We start from the raw sequence: 12,229 nt of genomic DNA, 5'->3' as shown, positions 1-12,229 counted from the left end.
AAATTTCGCATGTTGTCTAATTTCTAGATTTAGGCTTTATTTTGCAAAAATAGCGGTAGCGGATAGATTTTGGCATTTGGACAGCAGGTAATTTTTAGAGTAGTTCCTAAATAGTAGCAATTAAAGTTTAGTTGCTCATAGTATGAGTTGTTTACCTAAGTATGAGTGTTTGATTAAAGTATTGTGTTCAACGGAGGTAGTATATCATACTCCCTCTATTTGGATTTAATTCTAGGATTACCACTTAATAAACATTTTTATACTCTCTCCTTCCCAGAATTATATTGTGGAATATAAGTATTAGTTATTCACTTGTCCAATAGTGAAAGAACTACTCCCTTCGTCCCAAAATTAGTTATACGTTGGACTTTTTTTCATCATTCACATATTACTTTGACTATAATTTTTTACAAACTAAATGAAAACATAATATATCATGAAATTTATTGTTAAATAGGTATCAGTATAAATTTTATAATACTCCATATCTATTTTTTAAATAATTTTTACTAATGTTTAATTATATATATAAAATAAAGTACAACTAGTGTACGGGCTTGTGTGCTAATTTTGATTGTGTCAGTTTTTCTGGGACAAAAAGAATATTAGGGCCTATTTTCTTCAGCTTATTTTTTGTTCAGTTCAGCTCCAATAAGGTCAGTTCAGTTCAAATCTTAATTTTCTTCTCTTATAAAATATTCAGTTCTTTTCAACTCAGTCCTGTCAATCATCATAGGCCCTTAGACTACACTTAATACTCAAAAGTTTAATCTTTAAGACTCAGACAAGCGAACGAATGAAATACTGAAATTTAAGATTTAAGATCTAAGATCATCCGGATTGGTGGTGCTAGGGCTAGACTGAAAACCGATCCAAAACCTCAACTAGATTAGTTTTAGATTTTGTTTATTTGTGAGGTAAATATACACCCCTTGCGGAATAATCAAATGACAAAACAAACCACAAGCAAGTTCCACTACCACTTTGTTCATTTTCACCCCAACACAAGCAATATGATATATTTTTCAAGATCAACAATACACTAGCAATATCAACACATAAAACACATCAACATATAGCAATGTACCAGCACAAACAACCAAGTAAAGAACACATAATAAGGAATGTTACATAAACACAATTTCGAGTCTCAAAAGTGGGTACTCAATTTATTCAACAACAACATCAATCATAAGAGCTTAACTGCGAAGTAAGAAATTGAGACAACTTCACCAAGAACAAAGTTTTATTTGCCGACGACTATAATTAACTCACAAATCATAGCAGCAAACGACAATGATAACGTTGAAGACGAAGCCCTTGATCTAACGGAAAGTTGCCAAAAAAAATTTCTTGTTATGAAACTTGTTGCCCAAAATTAAATTTATTGTACTGTAAATTGGACCATAGATGAGCTTTGATCAAAAGTGATTTTTTGAGACTGGTGATTGTAAAACGTGAAATGGCTGCACTTTGAAAATCCTTACTCCCTCTATGTTTTTTTAAGTGTTACAATTTGACCGGCAAATAGTTTTAGGCAATTTAATTGACTTAAATAAAATAAGAGGTACATGGGGTAGTTAGTATTAAAAAATTGTAAAAGAAAGATAGTAGAGTTAATAATTTATTGAAAAGTAATAATTATGAGAGGAAAAATATAATAAAATAAGTAGTAGTGAGTTTGGGTGGAGACCATGAGAGGAGAGAGATATAATATTTTAGTGTAACGCTTATTAAAACACGGTTGGATTTGGTAAGTGTAACACTTATTAAGGCCCTGTTTGGTTTGATGTAAAAGGTTTTCATGGAAAATGAATTTTCCATTTTTTTTTTCCCATTTTCCTTTGTTTGGTTTGTTAATAGGTGGAAAACAAATTTTCCAAGGGTGGAAAATTTCATCTTTAATGATGGAAAATAATGATGGAAAACATTTTCCTTCCCAAAACAAGGGAAGCCACATTTTCCTCTCTCCTCCTTACCTCTTTTTTTACTTACCTCTCATTCATCCTTACATTTCCATTCTTATTTTTTATTTTTCTTGGACTTTTCTTGTATGCAACCAAACAAAGGAAAACTAATTTGCAATTGTCTTTTTCCTTGAAAATATGTTTTCCATTGAAAATGTTTTACATTAAACCAAACAGGGCCTAAAACACGGAGGGAGTATTGTTTCTCTCTTTCTCATACTAAAATTACTTCATCTTAATGTCACTCTATTGTCCACAGGTGAGGTTACAATATACTTTTGTTATACAAGAATAAAATCCTGATCGAAAAATAATTACTCTCTCCTCTCTCTCCTCCTTTCTCTCTCCAAAACCCTAGCCTCCGATCCATTGTTGAATTTTGAAGGGGCTTCCATCGATTTTAATAGGTGGAAAGCCTCAATCCTTGTTTCTTTATTGTTTTTTTTAGGTTTATAATAATGCTTCCTCCTTTTGGGAGGAACTTTTCTCCCTCGAAAGAAAGGGTTTCCGATCTCCTTCGAAAGACAAGGGTTTTTTGACCTCCTTCGAAAGACAAGGTTTATCTCCTATTTTCGAGGGAGAAATTTCTTAGTTTTGAATTCATGGTAGTAGATCTAATGGCTTGTCGTGAATTTATTTCGTTGGCGAAAAAGTTATCAAGTTTTCGAATACGAACAGATGAATCAGAAGGAAAACATCCTCACGGCTACAAAGGATCGTTAGATTGTCTCTCCAACAAGGCTGTAATTTTCAACGATATAAGCGGGAGATGCTCCGCGGTGCAAGATCTACTCAACGATCGTAGTTTTTATAAAGGAAAATTCTATTTGATTCAATATCTTATGTATTTGTTAACGTCGAGTCTCTATTGTAGATGTCGTATGACTTTTAATTAATGAAATATTTTTGCTATTAAAAAAAAATACTTTTATTATAGTAACAAGCACCCCAAAGATCAAACTAAAAAGCATTTTAAAAAAATCATTTACATTTAAGCATATACTATACTACTGCCTAGTTACCCCAAAAAAATCACCAAATCAAATGGGTTTCTCCACATAGGAAGTGACCATAATCCAACAGTAAAGTTTAGTAAGCTAATAATTAAAAAATAGAATTTTTTTTTAAATTTTTTGTTACCGCTAGTAAGATTATTATTTAATTTCTTTTTAGTAAAATGGTAAAATATGTCATAATGTAAAATAATTATTAATTTATTGCATATTTATACACAAAAGAATATCAATTCAAGTCAAGCTCAATTTTTAAAGTATTCAACCCAAGAATAAAAAAAATACATACTTCTAAATTAAATTTCTCAACTCAAAGATGAGATTCAACCCGATCTATAATAATCCATTTTTCCGACACGGATCAGGTTTTGACCGCCCCTAAGTCCACCTTAGTCCCCTGAGAAGTGATACACATACACTAGGTGTATATGGGGTAAACATACACCCCCAATAAAAAGCCGCCACATCAACATAAACTAAAAAATAAGGAGGGAAAAATGAGGGGGAAATTAAATGGGAAAGTGGCGCTACAATGCAAGTTAGGCGGGAGTAATTTTTGGGATTTGTTAAACATCGCCCACAAATTACTACATAAAGCCCACAAAATTCACTTGGTTTCCCAAAATTGCCCTTGACCTTAAAAAAAAAAAAACACTCACACTCTCATCACTCACACTCTCATTGCTCATCTTCTTTCAACCTCTCTAAAAAAAAAAATTCAAAATAACGGCAATGTCGAGGCGGCAAGGTAAGGAAGTGGCGGCGGCGGCGGAGGGAAGGATGTCCCAAGGAGGAAAGGTATATTTTGTTTAAAAAAAAAAAAAAAAAGGGGAAAACCGCCGTGAACGCGGTGGGGCGCCTTGGCTGGACGCCCAGCCGGCGGTGGTGGCGCCAGATTCAAACGCCGCCACCAGTTGGCTGGCGCCTGGGCTGGACGCCACCGCCACGGTTGTGGCGTTTAGTCTAGGCGCCACCGCCACGGTTGTGGCGTTTAGTCTAGGCGCCGCAGCCGTGGCCGTGGCGTCCAGCCCAGACGCCAGCCAACTGGTGGCGGCGTCTGCATCTGGCGCCACCACCGCCGGCTGGGCGTCCAGCCAAGGCGCCCCCCCCCCCATTTTTTTTTTTTATTTTTTTTTTAAATTTTTTAAAAAATTGTTTTTAATTATTTTTTTTTTTTTTGTAATATAATTTTGAATTGTTTTTATATTTTGTTGTTTATTTTTATAAATTTTTTCAATTTCGTTGTATTTTTTCTACGTCTATATTTTGTTTACAATTATTTGTATGTTTTTAGTGTATTTGATTTGCGATGATGATTATTTATCGTATAAATTTTTGTATGTTTATATATTTTAAAATTTTGTGTAGGGTCGTCATGGTGGGGGGAAGAATATAGAGCTTCTTAGTAGAAGTTATTCAGTGGAGAGGTCGGGGCATAGACATGTCAGATCCCGTGGTATTTCGGCCTCAGTTCGTAGAGAACGGATCCACCGTCGGGATGAGGATGACGATGACGATGATGATGCTGAGGAGGGTGACCAGGAGGAGGAGCAGGAGGAGGGCGCAGATGAGGATGAGGATGTGGACGATGGCAGTGGACCGTATGATGATTACGGTCCATTCAGTCAGAGGGTTGATGACATGTACGAGACGCATATGGTGGAGGTGCGTAAGGGTAGGGGTGGTAGGTTTGTTAGTAGATCTGGCACATCATCTGCGTCCACTGTATCTGGGGCAAGCAGGAAACGGTCGAGGGCCGGTAATGATTCTTGGGTTGTTAGGAGTGAGGTGCCCGGTGGGCCTGTTGACGGGAGTGTGATTCCTAGCTTTCTAGGACACATAGCTGCCCGTATTTGGGAGGACCGGGAGAGGCCTTCAGTTACGGGGTTGTTGAAATGTCATACCCGGGAAAAGACTTGTAGCTTTTTGCGTACATGGGCTGAGGCCTGGCCGGCGGAGAGCGAGATGTTCGAGCGACTGGAGGGCACTGGGGTGAAGCACGTTCCTGCCACCATGCACGATAAGATTGACAGTACGCTGATCACGGCTTTCATTGAGCGATGGCAGCCGGATACAAACTCTTTCCACCTTCCGTTCGGTGAGATGACGATCATGTTACATGACGTCGAGGCCATTCTGGGGATTCGTGTTGAGGGTAAACGACTTTGTGCTGTGGCTGATGCGGATCAGGCAGATTCGCTGGCGGAGTTGTTGGCGGTGGACAGGGCTGCACTGTACACCGAGGCGCTAGGTGTTTGGGAACACGGAGGTGTGAAGATCGCATCCGTGTTGCAGCGGTGTTTGTACCCGAGTGCACGTAGGACGCCCGACGCACAGCTGAGTGCTTATGTTTTTCTACTCCTCGGATGTACCTTGTTTCCGGATAAGAGCGGCGGAAACAAGCTCAGGCCACGCGACATCGTAGAGGCGTGTGACCCCGACAGTGTAGGCCAGTTTTCCTGGGGATCGGCTACGTTGGCGTATTTGTATCGCCAACTAGGATTTGCGAGTCGGGCTGACGCGGCAGGTATCACTGGGTGTCTGACTCTATTGCAGACTTGGATATACGAGTACTTTCCTGCATTGCGACCACATCGTGACCCAGTTCCTATTGATGAGGGGATGCCGCGTGCTTGTGCGTGGAGTCCGCGCTCGGAGAAGAAGTCCGTTGGCCGCCTCCGATCGATACGGTTATTGCTGGACAGGCTGTCCCCCTTAGAGGTAACGTTTATTTATAGAGTCTACATTTTATTATTTGCACATATTATATTCATGTTATTATATTTTATATGTTGTAATTGTACAGGTGAACTGGATGCCTTTCGGCCCGAACCCTACTGTTAGGGTACCCAGGACCCTGTACACGGGACTCATTCAGTATCGTGACATCGTCGAGGCGTACATGCCCCAGCGTTGTCTTCGCCAGCTTGGATTTGTCCAAGTTGTCCCTCCTCCCCCGGCGTGCCCGATGAAGGCGGTCTGACCTGCATCGTCGAGGGAGTACGTCGTGGAATGGCCGGATATCATGACCGGGACGTGGGACCAGTTTCCGATGGTGGCTCGATTATGGACAGCGGAGTTGCAGCGGCCGCCCTCTAGGGTTACTCCCATGTGTGACCATTACTACATGGAATGGTTCAACCGGTATTCGCACCCGAGGTTGATCGCTGATCTCGACCACAGCGATGATGATTATGTGCCACCGCCTACTGCCACGGAAGCGGTATGTCTTTTATTATATTTATCGTTGTCTTTTAATTAAGTTTTATTTGTTGTTATTGTATTTCACCTTCTGTTTTTTGTTGTATGCAGTGGATGGGAAAGATAATGCAAGACGTTCAGAAACTCTCTCTTGAGAAGGACAGCATGAGTGCAACAGGGAGAGCTGTTGTTGATAGTCTGGAACAGACCCTTGCGCAGTGGGAGTCGTCGTCAAGGAGGGATTACTGATGGTTATTGTATTTTATTTATAGAGCATTATGTTGGACATTATGTTGTAAAATTGTAACATTTTAGATTGTTCTTTTAGCTTCCATCTCAAACATATTAACAGTGGATCCGCGCAACTTACCCATGCAACATGTAGAATGCAGTAAGCAATACAATATAAAATATTAATGTTCTCATTAAAAGATCAACGTACAAATAAGATTACAAATAAAGAATAAACACAAGAAAAACTAAAATGCAGCTAGGGTGTTCCATTCGTGGATCCGGTCATTATATAGCGCATCCCAACCCTCTACGCTCGTTGTGCGAATGTTGTACCACCGAGGTATAATCGGTGGCACCGGAAAATCGGTTGACATGTCTAGTCGGATGAAATGTCTGTATGACGACCCAAGAAACGCAATAGCTAGCTCTCTGACCGGTGTGGTGACAGTCTCACGCGACCGCCAAGGGAGAACCGTGGTACAAGGATAATAAGCTTGACTATGCACTCCCAGGCCGAAATGCATGACTGCGCATTTGTAAATGTTTGCAACGGCAAACAGATCTAGGGGCGCGTCAAAATAATGATTTTCGCCGCAAGGTCCACCTCCCCACCGGATACGCCGGAGAGCGCCATCCAAGTCATCCTGGTACACAACGATGAATGGTGCATGCGCAAGGTAATCCATGAGTTACTGAAATAGTACACCCACACCGAGTATACACTTCGTCAGCCAAGTCCCTCACCCTGTTCAGCTCAGTGAGAATCAACCCCAAGCAGTAGTGCGACACACGACCTTGGAGAATCTTAAATATAAAATGGCTATACATCGTACCATGTCGTCGTCTTGAGTCCTCTAGAGAGTTCCTGATGTCGTTCTTCTGAGTTTCAATTGACTTGTTCAGTCTAGCGAACAGTGTATCCAAAGCAGCGGTCGATGAATCAATCCAGTCCTTGGTAGCTCTATGAGCGCTCTCAACTCTACATGTTGTAGTGTTCCCAAAATGAAGTACCTGGTTTGTCCAATATTTGACAAACTTTTCCCTGTGAGGGACCCATTGATGCATCACATAGTCCACCAGTGCCGGACACCACTGGTACGAATCCCTGAAGTTAGCCAATGCTCGCTCATACGCTTCCTCTGTGGTAGCCTGTAGGATCTTCCGCCACTTACCATTCACCAATCTCTCTGCCATTTCCAAATTCTTCTTGAAAAGGTTGTAGGCTTTCACTTTCACGCAGTTGTTGATGTGCCATGTGCACAATAAGTGGTTCGATTCGGGAAACAGCTCTGCTATGGGGGCAAAGAGACCTCCCTCACAGTCGCTGACGATGGCTGTTGGATGAACATTAGGCCCGATGTAGTTTCTCAGCTTCTCCAACACCCAATAATAACTTGGAGCCGTCTCATCCCTGATGATTGCATGACCAATAAGAAAGTTCTGGTTCGTTGGAGCCATCCCAACCATCTCAACTAGAGGGAACTTGTACTTGTTTGTCTTGTACGTTGAGTCGATCAAAATCACAAATGGCCAAGACTTGATCATATCAGCACAATCAGGATGCAAAAGGAACAGATGAGTCACCTCCGCTGTATCTTCATCAGAATCAAACCAGAACAGGTAACCACGTGATTGTGCCTGGTGTAGCAGCTGCTGTATAGGGTTCCTTCCCTCTGACCGTTCAAACCTGAGTTGCTGTCTGACGTTGTAGATGTGTCTTCGGTTTGGATGGTCTTCTGGAAATTTCTCTAACACAGATGCTAATATTTTAGCAGGCTTCACTTGAGCATCACTCATTTCTTTCACAACTAGTTTCGCAGCAGGACTTAAGCCGCTCAGTTGTCGATGACCCTCTTCATATACTATCATCTCATGGTTGTGATACCCCCATTTAGAGTAACCTATCACTTCCCAACCGTCACGACTCCGTAGTTGTCGAACCTTTACTCTGAACTCACACCCACAACCTTTCCGCTTTGTGTCAAACCGAGTGGCTGTACGAAAATCTCTTTCTTCTCTTTTGCGATAACGGTCACATCTCAAAATGCGATCCATTCTACCATCCCGTTGAGATTTATGAGTTGCTACTACCAAGCAAAATCCAGCTGCAATTGCAACCTGTTTTGCCCAATCAATCGCCTGTTGAGCTTCTTCGAATGGACCATCATGTCCAAATATCTCACTATAATCATTTCCGTCACCACCATTTTCCTGCATCAATTATATATTACAATAAATACATTTAACGGATAATACATTTAATTTCTATATTTCCACATAATTAACACAAAAAAAACATAATTATATATAATCAAACTTAATTTTTATAAAAACCCAATTCGAATTTTCAAACTAAATTTAAAAATATACCATTTCGAATTTTCAAATTTAATTTTAAAAAAACCTATTTCGAATTTTCAAATTTAATTTACAAAAAACCCATTTCGAATTTTTTTAAAAAATCATTTTCGATTTTTTATTTTCACAAAAAAATTAAATAAAAAACAACAACAAAATCAAAAAGGAAAAAATAAAAATTAATTATTAAAGGTGGCGTCTGCCAGGGCTGCCACAGCCACTGGACTGGCGCCTGGCAGGGCCGCCTCACCCAGTGGAGTGGCGTCTGCCCAGGACGCCAGTCTGGTGGTCTGGGCGTCTGGGCTGGACGCCACTCTGGTGGTTTGGGCGTCTAGCCTGGACGCCACTCTGGTGGTTCTGGCGTCCGGCTTGGACGTCCAGGCTACGGTTTGGGCGTCCACCCTAGGCGCCGGAGCCACTACGACGGTAATCCGTGAATTTTAGCGGTCACTTACCTCGTTTTCCGTCGACGACGACGTACCTCCGGCGTCCCCCGCATCTCCGGCCTGCCATCCGGTCTCCCCCGGCGAGCCAGTACGACTCCACATTTTTTACACCGAGATTATCTCAATTTTAGCAAAAGGGCATAATGGTCAAATCATAACATATTTGTGGGCTTTATATGGTAAATTGCGGGCGATGTTTAGCGTTTCACTAATTTTTTAGTGCTAAACATGCATTAATTGTGGAAATAACTACCCTCCACTAACCCACTTCTTTTCAATTGAAAACCAAAAGGCTATTCCATATATTAATATAATTGGCCGGAGAAGACAACTTCAACATGGAAGCCATTAATAGGGAGAAATTTTCTGGCAATATTTTTTTTTTTTTAAATGCTCTAAAGATCGATAGTATTTTGAGTACTTCATACTCATATTAAACTAATACACTCCATACCCGAATTAAACTAATTTTCAGTCCTGTTTGTTCATTTCTAAAGAAAATATTCAATAGTACATAACTTGAATTGTTATTTATCACCAAAGTGTGGTAACCTCTAATTAGTTCAACTATAATCGTTAAATATATATTCCACTTAATTTATTAGTTTTGTTTTGTTATTTGAATCTACTAATTTATTTTTGACAAACTTCTGGAATTATACAAAACATTATTTGATGACAGAGAAACTTGATAAGAACGTGTATTGAGTTCTAGTTGGTTTTAATAAGATTAATGTTAAGTTAGTAACGAATAAATTATTTTAGTATCATGACAAGGACACATTCTGAGTTTTAGTTGGTCTTATTACCTTTTTAAGTTTATAATATATTAATAAGCTTGATATTAATGTAGTAACAATCCCTCAAAGAAAAAATGTAGTGACAAAACCATTATTTTTGTATCCTAAACTATTTTTTCCTTACAATTTAAATGTTAAGACATTGATCTCTCAAGTCCACAATAATATTGTGAATAAACTAGGTTCACGCAAGTTTTTTCCCCGACTCCTAGTGTCAAAAAAAGTTTTTCCCCGACTCCGAAGTATTTATTGTATCTAAATTAGTAACTAACTAACCACCAATTTAAATTAGTAACAAAGTAATGTATTTATGCAAAAATATATATACAAAGTATGGAATAACTCTTATAAGTTGGAGGGCTAAAATCAAATAGTAAAGGGTTTTTTTAAAAAAAAAAAAAAAAATAAAGTTAATGGTTAAAATTAAATAGTGGAGGGTTAAAATAATAACTATTGGAGTATACATAAAATATAGTAATCGGTTACGAATAAATAAAAAAAGAATTTAAAGTTTGTAACATGTTTATAATAAAATTGTAAAAAAAAAAATATTATACTTTGTTACTTCTGGTGGGAAAATTTCTAACTAATCTTTGCTCTATAATCCTTCTTTTTACATCTTTGTTAGCAATACTAATATGATCGTATTCTTTAATATTAACATTAGATAATTGATTATTATTAGACACTTCAATTAATCTTGTAATATATACAAACTAATTATTCGATCAATTGTTTTACCAAAAAGTTAAATTATATATGCAAAACTAAATATTTTCAAGCTATATATCTTTGTTAGCATTGCTAGTATGATCTCATTCCTTAATATTAATATTAGATAATAGATTATTATTAGACACTTTAATTAATCTTGTAATATATAAAAACTAATTATTCGATCCATTGTTTAATCAAAAGTTGAATTACGCAAAACTAAATATTTTCAAAGTAAGAAGTAGCCGCTGAAATACTCAATATTGATTCAAGCACCAATTAAATAACGCATTCACAATAAAACTTATATTTTTATACTTTGTTTTATGTAAAAAAAATCTCTAACTATTTTTCGTTTTATTATCCTTTTTTTCAAAAGATATAATACAAATGCAAATTAAGTAAAAGTTTTAAATTTCCTCAAAAAAAAATTAAATTTTTTAAATCATATCTATAATAAAACTTCTAATTTTCAATACTTTGTTTACTTTTTGTAAGGAGAAATAATACTACTTTTTATTATTATTTTTTTTATTATTATATATTTTTATTACATCAACTACTAGTAATGGTCTCATTCCATCATTAAAATATAATATTATATCCGATTTTTTTTAGTTGCAACTTTAGAATCTCTCAAATAATACCCCAAAGTAGCAACTAAAAAAAAATCTGAGGTAGTATAATTGATAAATATAAGGCACACCAAGCCAATTATTAATTTTGAATTGTTTTTTTACGTATTAAATAGTGAAGGATTAAAGTGAAGGATTAAAATCAAATAGTGAAGGGTTAAAAATAATAAAATATCAAATTCATAAAATAGATATAGGTTACTAATAAATATGGCATTATGTGAAATAAAATACAATAAATAGAAAGTTTCAAATAAAATATTCACAATAAAACTTATATTTTTTTTATACTTTATTTTTATATAAAAGCTCTCTAACTGAGGGTGCGTTTTATTCACTTGATTTTCACTGATCTGAACTTATCTAAACTTACCTGAACCTTATTAAAACTTATTTTAGTTGTAATTTGTACTTAGATAACCCTTATTATAACTTATTAAATCTAATATGAATTTATCTGAACTTAACTGAACTTATCTGAACTTATTACACCTGAAATAAGTGAAAATAAGGTGAATAGAACATACCCTTATCTTTGTTTTATAATTACACCTATATATTCTCCTATTGTGTTCAATTGTATAATGTCTATATTTACTAAACAAATAAAGGGAATACTATTCAAATATATACTATTACTAAACAAATCAATAAAGTGGCACTTGTAAACATATAAGATTCAAACTCGAGACTTGAATACATGGAACTTATTTTGAATGTTGCAGTTGTAACTAAGATTGCGGGATATTCACCATGTTAACAAATTAATGCCTCAAATAATTATAGTATATATCACTCTTATTTGCAAACTATAATATAAGTTCGAATATTATTCAAATAAATATTGTTACTAAAAAAATA

Source organism: Chenopodium quinoa, unplaced genomic scaffold (assembly GCF_001683475.1).
Source record: "Chenopodium quinoa cultivar QQ74 unplaced genomic scaffold, ASM168347v1, whole genome shotgun sequence".
Classification (NCBI taxonomy): Eukaryota; Viridiplantae; Streptophyta; class Magnoliopsida; order Caryophyllales; family Amaranthaceae; genus Chenopodium; species Chenopodium quinoa.
This window is presented reverse-complemented; position numbering follows the sequence as displayed.